This window comes from Erinaceus europaeus, chromosome 3, assembly GCF_950295315.1.
Source record: "Erinaceus europaeus chromosome 3, mEriEur2.1, whole genome shotgun sequence".
NCBI lineage: Eukaryota > Metazoa > Chordata > Mammalia > Eulipotyphla > Erinaceidae > Erinaceus > Erinaceus europaeus.
Window position 1 is genome coordinate 152314651 of NC_080164.1, and position 13438 is coordinate 152328088.

A 13438-nucleotide genomic window follows, 5' to 3' on the forward strand; every position below is an offset into this window, starting at 1 on the left:
CAGAATGATGAACAAAACAAAACAAACAAAAAAAAAATGAACTGCCTAGCCCAAAAGAATTTACAGTCTAGCTGGGGCAGCAGACAAGCTAATGTACTGAAATTTATGAAAGCAAAATTACAAAAAGAGATAGAGAAATAAGAGTTGTTTTTTTTTTAAGGTTTAGTGGTCCCGGAGATGGCACAGTGGATAAAGCATCGGACTTTCAAGCATGAGGTCCCTGGAAGCACATGTACTAGAGTGATGTCTGGCTCTTTCTCCTCCTCTGTTTCTCATTAATAAACAAATAAAATATTTTTAAAAAATGTTTAATAGATTTATTTATTGCACGAGGATGCGGGGCTGAGGGCGGGGGCAGGTCAGAGCACCTTCCAGCACTTGTGGTGCTGATGATTAAACTGGGGCTTCATGCATGCAAGTCCCACACTAATACAAAGTCACTCCCTGGACACAAAATAAAAGAAGAGGGAAAGGGGTGAAGGAAAATAGGAGAGAGAGAAAGAAAGAAATATTCTATGGTAATATTTTAACAGTAATCTTTCAAAGACCAGAATCCACCAGAAAAGGCATTCCTATGAAAGATACAAAGAGAGAGGAGAAACAGATTAGGTGTGCAGGAGTAAATGAGAGGAATTAGGCTATAGATTCAACAAGTTATTAGACTGCCCAAAGAACTGACTGAAGCATAATGGTGGGAGCACAGAGAGGTAGGGATGTGGTATAGGAAGGTTCTGGGATGATGGAGGCATGACCACATATGTATTCTGGAAAGATTTCTTGAACTTCACTGTGAAGAACTGGCAGAGAACCATGGCTATGACTAGGGGAAGGTCCAGTTAGGAGGGTAATCCATCTCTCCAGCAAAGATGATGATAAATTGGTTTCATGTATGTCAGTGGAGAAAGAGAGAAGCGATCAATTTGAAAAATACTTGGAAGGTAAAAATAACTGATGACTGTTGTGCAGTAACACCATTTTTCTGCTACTGTTCTAAGTACTTTTCAGCTGTGGTCCAGGATGGCAGCCCACCAGTCATTCTGGTCTACTAAACACAGGATGAAGCTAGTCCAAAATGAGATGTGCTCTCAGTGTAAAATGCAAACCAACTTCGAAAGATTCAATTAGAAAAATAAATAACATGAAGTATATCATTAGAAATTTTATATTAATTGGGCCAGGGGAGTGGTGCACTTGGTTGAGCACACATGTGACAATGCTCAAGGACCCAGGTTTAAGCCCTAAGTCCCCACCTGCAGGGAAAAAGCTTTGCGAGTGGTGAAGCAAGGCTTCAAGTGTCTCTCTGTCTCTATCCCTCTCTATCATATTCTTCCCTCTCAAGTTCTCTTCTAAAAATACTAATTTTAATATATATATAAAAAGTTTATATTAATTATACACTGAAATAATTTTTGTATATTAGGTAAAGAAAAATATATTATTACAATTAATTTCATTATTCATTCTTTTTTTTTTGTTTCCTAAGCAAGTTTACTGAGTCTTTCTTAGATTATTTTTTAATTTATAAAATGGAGATATTGGAGATATGTAGCTATCAGAAGATCTGAAATAACATATATGACTCATATGTTATTTCTATTTTACAGTGTGCCTCTAGATATACCAAGACTCTTACTTCTGCTATGATCACTTAGACTAACTTCATATTTAGAATAAACGAGGCTTCAGAATCTCAACTGTAAATAAGTGGCTACACAGATAGTAAAAGGAGAGCTCAGATTTGAACTCATAAATCTGGGTCTAGAATCCGTGCTCCTAATAACAACATATGCACTGTCACTTGGAAGGATGTGATGCTAAATACCTAAAAATTTTAGTATTTGTTACAGTGGCTTAAAATCCATTTTTGTTATTAGTACACATAGAATGATAATTATAAAAATCAGCTTATATCTTTTTAAATAATTTTCTACAGATACACTATTTTGTGTTCAAATACAGATAATTTCCCTCTACTTCCATTTCTTCATCTATAAAATGGCAATAATGAAAGAACTCATCTCATAATAGCTCTGCAAGGATGAAATGAGATAGTATATATCAATGCTAGAATATAGTGTTTGAGACACAGTAAGCCATTGTTTTTTTTTCTTTTATTAAAGGGGGTTTATGATATTTATAATAAGTATATTGCTTTGTACTTTGTATTTGCTTCATTTTATTATTTACTTTTGCTTCTTATTGTGCTTCTTTGTTTAGCTTAAAGATAAGCATAGTTTGGTTGAAGATAAAGAAAATACATATGCAAAAATGTGTTAAGACATTTCTTACTGTCTTAAAATTGCAACTAAAGCCTATATGGCCACATTGTAAATGTGTTATTATTTGGCAATGGTGTCCTCTCTCCAAGACTTACAAGAACTTCCAAGAAGTATATCTGGGATGATTCTACCACCAATTTTCTCCCTGTTCATGATCCTATCACTATAAAGTAGAGATTGAGAGTAAATAAAGTACATTAGTCAGGGTAATCCTTGAAACTATTTCCTTCATTCATCTCAAAAGGACCTCAAGAGACCCATGAGTCATGACATTGTTCCTGAAGCAATGGGAAACCAATCTTTTCAGCTAAGCTGCTTAGCTAGGAGATTCCATAGTGAGTCCTGAGTGTTTGTGGCCAAGTAAAATAAATTTATGGGAATGTAACACGGCAAAGATGAGGGGCATAGAACTGCCAGGAGAGAAGAAATACGAGCACCCATTTCAGTTTGGAGGGGACGGAGACATGGCAGGTGGATCTAGCACTGCTAAGCAGTGAGCTCTGGTAGAAGAGATGAGGAACTGTTACAGCATAGAAGACATGAAGGGCATATATCAGAGAAATTCAGAAGAACCCCACCAGCCAGGGGCCCACTGCTAATGCTTTGGGGCCTGCCTGGGAATGAACCAATGGCCAGAGGACTACTTCTCATATCATTCCTGCCGGGACATTGATCAAGAAGAGGAATCACCATGACCAGAGGAAGGATGCAAACTTGCCCAGAATGGCAATGAAGGAAGTAATATTGTAACTGAGCACAGGAAGAGGGTAGCTAGTTAATATTCACATTGTTAAGATAAAAACTTTGATCTTAAGAAAGAGATTTGAGGAACACCCCCTTCCACCTTCTGTGAAGCCAGCATCACCCTGATACCAAAAGCAGATAGAGACATAACAAAAAAGGAAAACTATAGACCAATATCTCTGATGAACATAGATGCCAAAATATTAAACAAGATATTGGCCAACCAGATACAGCAGTATATCACAAAGATTGTTCATCACAACTAAGTGGGATTTATCCCAGGAATGCAAGGCTGGTTCAACATACGTAAGTCAGTCGATGTCATTCACCACATCAATAAAAGCAAAACCAAAAACCACATGATTACCTCCATAGATGCAGAGAAAGCCTTTGACAAAATCCAACACCCATTCATGCTTAAAACACTACAAAAAATGGAAATAGATGGGAAATGCCTCAAGACAGTGGAATCCAAATATAGCAAACCTACAGCCAACATCATACTCAATGGACACAAGCTGAAAGCATTCCCCCTCAGATCGGGGACTAGACAGGGCTGTCCACTATCACCATTACTCTTCAACATAGTATTTGAAGTTCTTGCCATAGCAATCAGGCAAGAGAAAGAAATCAAAGGAATACAGATTGGAAGGGAAGAAGTCAAGCTCTCACTATTTACAGATTATATGATAGTATACACATAAAAACCTAAAGAACCCAGCAAAAAACTACTGGAAGTTATTAGGCAATATGTCAAGGTGTCAGGCTACAAAATCAATGTACAAAAATCAGTGGCCTTTCTTTATGCAAACACTAAATCTGAAGAAGGAGATATCCAGAAATCATTCCCATTCACTGTTGCAGCAAAATCAATAAAATACCTAGGAATAAAGCTGAACAAAGAAGTAAAAGACTTGTATACTGAAAACTATGATTCACTATTCAAGGAAATAGAAACTGATACCAAGAAATGGTATCAATGGAAAGACATCCCATGCTCATGAATTGGAAGAATAAATATCAGCAAAATCAATATTCTCCCCAGAGCCATATACAAACTTAATGTGATACCCATCAAAGTTCCACCAAGCTTCTTTAAGAGAATAGAACAAAAACTACAATAATTTATCTGGAACCTAAAAACACCTAGAATTGCCAAAACCATCTTGAGGAAAAGAAACAGAAATGGAGGCATCACACTCCCAGATCACAAACTATATTATAAGGCCATCATCATCAAAACAGCCTGGTACTGGAATAAAAATAGGCACACAGACCAGTAGAATAGAATTGAAAGCCCAGAACTAAACCCCCACACCTATGGACATCTAATCTTTGATAAGAAGGCCCAAAGTATTAAATGGAAAGATGCTCTCTTCAGTAAATGGTGCTGGGAAAACTGCATTGAAACATGCAGAAGAATGAAACTGAACCACCTTATCTCACCAGAAACAAAAATCAACTCCAAATGGAACAAGGACTTGGATGTTAGACCAGAAACTATCAAATACTCAGAGGAAAACATTGGTGGAACACTTTCCCACCTAAACCTCAAGGACATCTTTGATGAAACAAACTGCTGGGGTTACCTTATTCCCAGATGTGCACTCTCTGGTTTGGAGAGAACTTGACTGGAGCCAGCCTAGGCTGCTGCTTACTCAGCAATGCAGGAGACCAGGTCAGAGAGACCAGGAACTCATGGCAGTGTGCCTTTATTAATCAGAGACAATGCTTTTATAGGATAGAACTGGAAGTGGCAAGTCGGAAAAGGAAATGGCGAGAAGGGGTTGGAGAAAAGGAAAAAGCGGGCTAAGGTAGAAACTTTGTTAGCAACTGTTGGGAAGGTTTAACCTGTGGGATTAATGTTACCCTGCAGGCAGGGTGGGTCTCTAGGTAGAAAGAAGATAGATCAAAGGTATGGAATTGGGTGGAGAATCTTTCAGGCAAAGCAATGATTATGTAAATAGGCCATAGTATCAGGAATTCAGGGGAGCTGGCTTAATGCCCAACAACAAACCCAATTGCAAGGAAGACTAAAGCAAAAACAAACCAATGGGGCTACATCAAATTGAAAAGCCTCTACAAAGCCAAAGAAACTATCACACAAACAAGGATACCCCTCACAGAATGGGAGAAGATCTTCACATGCCATACATCAGACAAGAGACTAATCACCAAAATATACAAAGAGCTCAGCAAACTTAGCAACAAAAAAGCAAATGACCCCATTCAAAAATGGGCAGAGGATATGAACAAAACATTCACTTCAGAGGAGATCCAAAAGACTAACAAACATATAAAAAACTGCACCAGGTCACTGATTGTCAGAGAAATGCAAATAAAGACAACATTGAGATAACACCTCACTCCTGTGACAATGGCATACAACAAAAAGGACAGCAGCAACAAATGCTGGAGAGGCTGTGGGGACAGAGGAACCCTTATGCACTGCTGGTGGGAATGTAAATTGGTCCAGCCTCTCTGGAGAGCAGTCTGGAGAACTCTCAGAAGGCTAGACATGGACCTTCCACATGACCCAGTAATTCCTCTCCTGGAGATATACCCCAAGGACTCCATAACACCTAACCAAAAAGATATGTGTACACCTATGTTCATAGCAGCACAATTCATAATAGCTAAAACCTGGATGCAACCCAAGTGCCCAACAACAGATGAGTGGCTGAGAATGCTGTGATATATATACACAATGGAATACTATGCAGCTATTAAGAACAATGAACCCACCTTCTCTGACCCATCTTGGATGGAGCTAGAAGGAATTATGTTAAGTGAGCTAAGTCAGAAAGATAAAGATGAGTATGGGATGATCCCACTCATCAACAGAAGTTGAGAAAGAAGAACAGAAAGGGAAACTAAAAGCGGGATCTGACTAAATTGAGAGCAGGGCACCAAAGTAAAAATCCTGTGGTGAGGGGGAGGGTGGACATTCAGCTTCCCGGGGTAGGGGGTGGGGGTGGGTGGGTGGGATGGGACACAGTCTTTTGGTGGTGGGAATGGTGTTTATGTACACTCCTATTAAAGTGTAGTTATATAAACCACTATTTAATTAATATGAGAGGGGAAAAATTGATCGTATGTCTTGAAGTTTTTAAAACACAGACTGAGTCTTTTTAATACATAGACTAAGTCTTTGATATGTTGACTCTCTCAAAAGCCTAGACCAGGTAGAACAGAAGCAATCGGTGGCACAGCTATATACAAGATGCTGGGTACTATACAGCAAACCCTAACAAGAGACCTTTCAAAGTTAAACCAATTACTAAATAATGTGATGAGAACAATAACTATCCATTGTCTTCTTGAACCCTAAGACAGCAGGAACCTCACATTTCCACTGTACAGCCTATATTTCCCCCAGTCCTGGAACCTTAGGGTGGGGCCCACTTTCCTGCATGCTTCTCTCAATTCATACCAAATAATATTGCATCTGCCGATTGCAACCTAATCAACACAACGAGCACCACCCCAGCATGCTTCACCTCAGACTGTGTCCAGAGACTTCAGATGTGGAATGACAACCCTTCAGCTTCATTACTCAGGTGAGACCTTTCCTTTCATAGTATTCTCTAATACCTTCCCAGGTGGTTCACTTCCTAACAAAGTCCCAAAACCTAGATATAGACCAGTTCCCCTGAGACAGAGCATATGTTCTCACGTATCCATAAACTAGGGCAAAATATATAACTGAAAGCAGAAGTACACAAGAGTCTGCAGTGAGTACCCCCCAACACTTCATCTGGACTATTCCAGCCTTCAGGTCTATAATGGTTCAATAATTTGTTTGGCTTTGTATGTTAACTCTCTTTTCAGCCACCAGGTTCCAGATGCCAGCATGATGCCGACCAGGCTTCCCTGGACAGAGGACCCCGCCAATGTGTTCTGGAGCTCTGCTTCCCCAGAGCCCCACCCTACTAGGGAAACAGAGAGGCAGACTGAGAGTATGGATCGACCTGCCAATGCCCATGTTCAGCAGGGAAGCAATTACAGAACCAGACCTTCCACCTTCTGCACCCCACAATGACCTTGGACCCATACTCCCAGAGGGATAGAGAATGGGAAATCTATCAGGGGAGGGTATGGGATATAGAGATCTGGTGATGGGAATTGTAGAGTTGTACCCCTCCTATCCTATGGTTTTGTTAATATCTCCTTTTTTAAATAAATTAATTAATTAAAAGATTTGAATTTATACCTGTTAACATTAGTCATGGAAAAAGAATTCTAGTCTGAATATCTGTGAGTATTGACTACAGTTTGAATATCTATGGGTATTTATTGTAGTTTTAATAACTCTTAGAATAAAACACCTGGGGAGTCAGGCGGTAGCGCAGCGGGTTAAGTGCATGTGGTGCAAAGTACAAGGACTGGTGTCTTTGATCCCAGTTCGAACCCCAGGCTCCCCACCTGTAGGGGAGTTGCTTCACAGGCAGTGAAGCTGTTCTGCAAGTGTCTGTCTTTCTCTCCCCTTCTCTGTCTTCCCCTCCTCTCTCCATTTCTCTCTGTCCTACCTAACAATGACGACATCAACTACAACAACAATGAAAAACAACAAGGGCAACAAAAAGGGAAAGTAAATAAGTATTAAAAAATTTAAATAGTAAAATTAAAAAAAGAACTAAACACCTGACTTAACTTTTTTTAAATGTGAGAGCCTGAAATCATACACATATAGACAAGAGAAGAAAAACTACATGTAACTGAGAAACACAAGGAACTAAATGGGGAAGATTTGAAAATCACATCTCCTTTACCTCCACTGGCCAGTGTTGTTTTCTTTCTTTTTTTTTTTTAATAAACTTTTGTTTTACTTACCAACAGTTGTGTGATATTTTTATTTTAAGAATATATCATTTTCAGACTCTTTTCAGTGTCTAAGAGCAAAACTCACTTCCCATAACACACATACACACACACATTTATACACATCAACATGACACAGCACATTTACACAGGCATACACAGCTAATTACATGCACAACAAATCACAACAACCATAGCACTAAGCTATGCTTGAAAGACAACACAGTATGTTGTCTTTCAGAGGCCTGAATCTTGAGTGATAAAAGAGGGATTATTCTAACAATTTAAAGCATCTAAAAAATTACAGATGTTGGTTGAGACGTCCATATGGGAAACTCTTCCAAACACAAGAAAGGGTTCCAAAATCATAATTGATACGTTCAATACCTCAGGCTGAGAAGGAACTGAAAATGACCAAACGACTAGATCAATGGGCACTGTAGCTAAGTAGAGGAAAAGGCTCATTTTATAGTGATTAGGAACCAATAGTTCAGTTACCCAACATGAACAAAACATCTACTACTATTGTGCACGTCGACGTACTGTAGATGCAGAAAGGAAAAGATTTTCCAGAAAAATCTTTAAGCTATCTGCAGAGACTAAATGTACTCCAGAAACCATGCCTAAAATGCACGGTCCTTTCTCCTCATTATGAAGCTGCCTAGTCATCATGGATCTTTCCAGAATTCTACGATCATTTTCTGTTCTAAATTGCTTGACTACGTGGATTTCAATAACAGTAATCATTGATATCATAAACTTTTTCAACTCTATATTCTCTGCACTATGAACTTCAAAGTATATGAACACTAGGGAGGTTCTCAAGAACAATCGGATGCCTTTCTTTGTTTCTCTTTTTGGCTGCCTGGTGGAAACAAATGAGCAAGCATTAAGAATGGAAGAAAAGAAAAGGACTTGTCTGGACATACATTTTAAATTCCATTACAAAAACCAACTGCTTGAGATTTCTATAGTACCTACTTGCAGTTTGCAATTATTCATGTAAACAAGCTAATGATTTTTCAGTGTAATTACTCCAAGGGAATCTGAGAGAGACCTAGTATCCAGTAAGCCATTGACTTTTCACTCTATCAAATTTCAAACATTTTCACCTCAAATAGCTAAAACACACCTATATCCCAATTCTGAAATCATTAAAGTAGTTCCATGACTCTTCCACCTTCTGCATCCCACAATGACCTTGGGTCCATACTCCCTGAGGGATAAAGAACAGGAAAGCTATCAGGGGAGGGCATGGGATATGGAGTTCTGGTGGTGGGAATTGTGTGGAGTTGTACCCCTCTTACCCTATGGTTTTTTCAGTGTTTCCTTTTTATAAATAAATAATAATAATAAATTGAAGATATTAGCAACTCTATTCTCAGATTTGGACTTTGAGGTGACAAGTAGATTTTCAGCAGTATGGCCCAGACTCAATACACAGCAGTACAGACATACCTTTGCTTTAAAGAGAATGCACAGGAAATCATTAAAGTGCTCAGTGCTTTTCTAGATATAAAATGCTACAACACTGCCTAGTGAAACAACCAAGTTGACTAGCAGCATCCTAAGATGCCACTAAGAGGGGGTTGGGTGGTAGCACACCAGGTTAAGCATACATAGTACGAAACACTAGGACCTGTACAAGGATTCCAGTTCTAGCTCCCAGTTCCCCAGCTGCAGGGGGGTCACTTCACAAGGGGTGAAGCAGGTCTGCAGATGTCTATCTCCCTATCCCCCTCTCTATCTCCCCTTCCTCTCTCAATTTCTCTCTGTTGTATTCAATAGCAAAAACAACAAAAATGGGGGGATGGCCATCAGGAGCAGTGGATTCATAGTGTTGGCACTGAGCCCAGCAATAACCCTGTAGGTCAAAAAAAAATGCTAGTAAGAAAAGATATTGGAGAGAAAAAAGAAAGACTTTATACTGAATCTATGCATTAAATGCAAGAGACACCTGGCATCAGGAATACATTTACTGATGTTTCTTTCATGTATAATCTTTGTTACACCAAATAATGAAAAACAGAGGAAAATATTATCCATTATTTCAACCAGAGCCTTCTATAGTTATCTAGAAATGTGATATTTGCAGTAAACCCATGATCTGAAGGTAATATGTATGACTAAAGTTATTTATTGTATATATTTATTTATTATAGGATAGACACAGAGAGAAATTGAGGTAGGAGATAAAGAAGGAAAGAGACAGTGAGATACCTGCAGCCCTGTTTCACCACTCATGAGGTTTTCCCCCTGCAGGTGAATACAGGGGGCTTGAACCTCGTTCCTTGTGCACAGTAATGTAGCATAGTTAGCCTTTTGCTTTCTTAAAAACTTTAGTCAGGGGTGTTGGGCTGTAGTGCAGTGGGTTAAGCACAGGTGGTGCAAAGCACAAGGACCGGCATAAGGATCCCGGTTCGAACCCCAGCTCCCCACCTGCAGGGGAGTCACTTCACAGGCGGTGAAGCCGGTCTGCAGGTGTCTATCTTTCTCTCCTCCTCTCTGTCTTCCCCTCCTCTCTCCATTTCTCTCTTTCCTAACCAACAATGACAACAACAATAATAACTACAACAATAAAACAAGGGCAACAAAAGGGAATAAATAAATAAAATAAATATATTTTTAAAATTTTTTAAATAAAAAAAAAAACTTTAGTCAGGGGAGTTGAGCAGTAGCGCAGCAAGTTAAGTGCATGTGGCGAGAAACGCAAGGACCGGCGTAAGGATCCCGGTTCGAGCCCCCAGCTCCCCACCTGCAGGGGAGTCTCTTCACAGGCAGTGAAGCAGGTCTGCAGGTGTCTATCTTTCTCTCCCCTTCTCTGTCTTCCCCTCCGCTCTCCATTTGTCTCTGTCCTATCTAACAATGACAACAACAATAATAACCACAACAACAATAAAAACAACAAAGGCAATAAAAGGGAAAATAAATTTTAAAAAATTAAAAAAAAAAGGTTTTAAAAAAACTTTGCGAGGTGGTGTCATACCTCTGACTGAAGTTTTTAATTAAAGAAAGCAAAGGATAGCTATGCCACTCAAGGAAGACTGGTCTGAAATGAGTACAGCCTAGAATGTTCCTACCTGTGACCATGGACTACAAGCTCAGACTGACAGAAACTCAGAAATTAAACAGGTTCCTGTGCTAAATATAAATATATATGGACTCTAGGTCAGATTGCTTGGATTTATACTTAATGGTATTTATATACTTTTCTCATATTTAGGAGTTACTCTCTGCTCTAATCCAGCTCTCTAGTCCTATTGTCAATTCTGATACCATCTTCCCAGACAATACATTTAGTCCACCTGAATGCTAGCTATCAGGCTCAGGCAAAAATTACGACAGTCATGGGCCTCTTGAAACATACCTTGAAACATAAAGTAGATTTCCTAGCTGTTTCTCACACAATGACCCCCTAGTTTCATCTGCTCTATTCCTATCTTTAGGTTCCTGTTTATTAAACAAATTGTCCTGATTTGTATATTTGATTTTTAATTTTTTATTTATAAAAAGGAAACACTGACAAAAAACCATAGAATAAGAGGGGTACAACTCCATACAATTCCCACCACCAGAACTCCATTTCCCATCCCCTCTCAATAGCTTTCCTATTCTTTATCTCTCTGGAAATATGGACCCAGGGCCCATTACTGTGCACAAGGAATGAGGTTCAAGCCCCCTGTTCTCACCTGCAGGGGGAAAACCTCATGAGTGCAGAAGGTAGAAGGTCTGGCTTCCGTAATTGCTTCCCTGCTGAACATGGGCATTGACAGGTTGACCTGTTTTATATCTTATAGCTTTTCAGCCACCAAGTTGCAGATGCTACCCTGACACTAACATGAATTCCCTGGGCAGATGACCTCAGTAATTCAGTCTTTGGAGATTGTCTACCAAACCACTGAGAGGAGTTGATCTTATTTGTTCTAACAGTTTACCTATTCAGCACAATGGAAGGAGTACATGGCAATAAGAGTACAACTGACCTGGGTTCAAATCAAATCTTAACTTCCTAGTGTGTGAATTTGAGAAATTCTAAGCCTCAGTGCCCTTGTCGATAAAATGAACAGTCATTCAGATGTTTTTGTTGTGTCTCTAGTTTTAATTAATTAATTAATTTGCCACTATGCTTATCCCTAGGGATTGGTGCCTGCAGACTCTACCATTTCCAGTGATCATTTCTTTTTCTTTCTTGAAAAAATTACCTCCCCAGATCCCTACTCCACTAGGAAAAGACAGAGACAGGCTGGGAGTATGGATCGACATGCCAACGCCCATGTTCAGTGGGAAAGCAATTACAGAAGCCAGAGCTTCCACCTTCTGCACCCCATAATTACCCTGGGTCCATACTCCCAGAGGGATAAAGTACAGGAAAGTTACCAGGGGAGGGGATAGGATACAGAGTTCTGGTAGTAGGAATTGTAATGGGGTTGTACCCCTCTTATCCTATGGTCTTGTCAGTATTTCCATTTTATAAATAAAAATTAAAAATTATAGATGGGGAGAGAAAGTTATAGGAAGAGACAGAGAGGAGAGACACCTGCAGTGCTGCACCACTGCTCATGGAGCTTCTTTCCTGCAGGTGGTGATTAAGGGTCTGAACTGAGATTCTCTAAGGTCTGATAATGTGAGCACACTGCTGGGTGGGACATAACCCAGCTACTTCATTCAGCTGTTGGGAGGATAAATGAGGTAATGAAGGCAAATATTTAAAACAATGCTTCATGTTCATATTAGATATTCAATAAATGCACTATTAGCATAAAGGTTTACTGAGCAGATGATCCCTAAAAGCCACCTTCCTCATTAACTCCTTTCTCTTCTGATAAAACAATATTGAGATAGGCTGGGTGACCAAGGTAGCTTAATGGTTATGCAAAATACTTTCATGCCTGAGGCTCTAAGGTCCAGGGTTCAAGCCCTATCACCACCATAAGCCAGGGAGCTGAGGAGTGCCCTGCCTTTCTGCATGTCTTCCTCTCTGTATTGCTCTCATTAAAATATGACATATATATATATATATATATATATATATATATATATATATATATATTAAATGTTTTTCTTTGTTTCATTTTCTTGGGGTTTTTGTTTTGTTTTGTTTTTGTTTTGTAATCCAAATGGAAATCAGAGAATTCTAAACTTCTAGAAACAGGAGTATTTGAAATGTCCAATTCATTTGTGATAAACAGTAAGACTTTAAGAAGCAGCTCATTTGCCATTTGAAAATGACTGGATTCCACTGTGAGAACCACTCTGAGATGTACTATATGAGCCACAACTAGCTCTGGCCGCTGGTGGGAGACCTCAGTGGAAAATTCCCAGGCCCTGACGCAGAGGCTGAGTGCCCAGATATGAGGCCTGGAAAACAAACCTTGTTAAGTGACAGGATTATGGCCTTAGTAGATGGTAAACTTTGCTTCCAGGCATCAGAGACAAATAGGCCCTCAAGACAAAAAATTTTTTTCATCTGAGTGACCTGGAGTATCTTTCTCTAAGCAGGCTGCTCAGGCCACCAGACTAGATTGGCCCTTTATGAGAAAAAAAAGGGAGATAGCAAGAAGCCATTTTCTCTCATATCTACCTTTATCAAGACT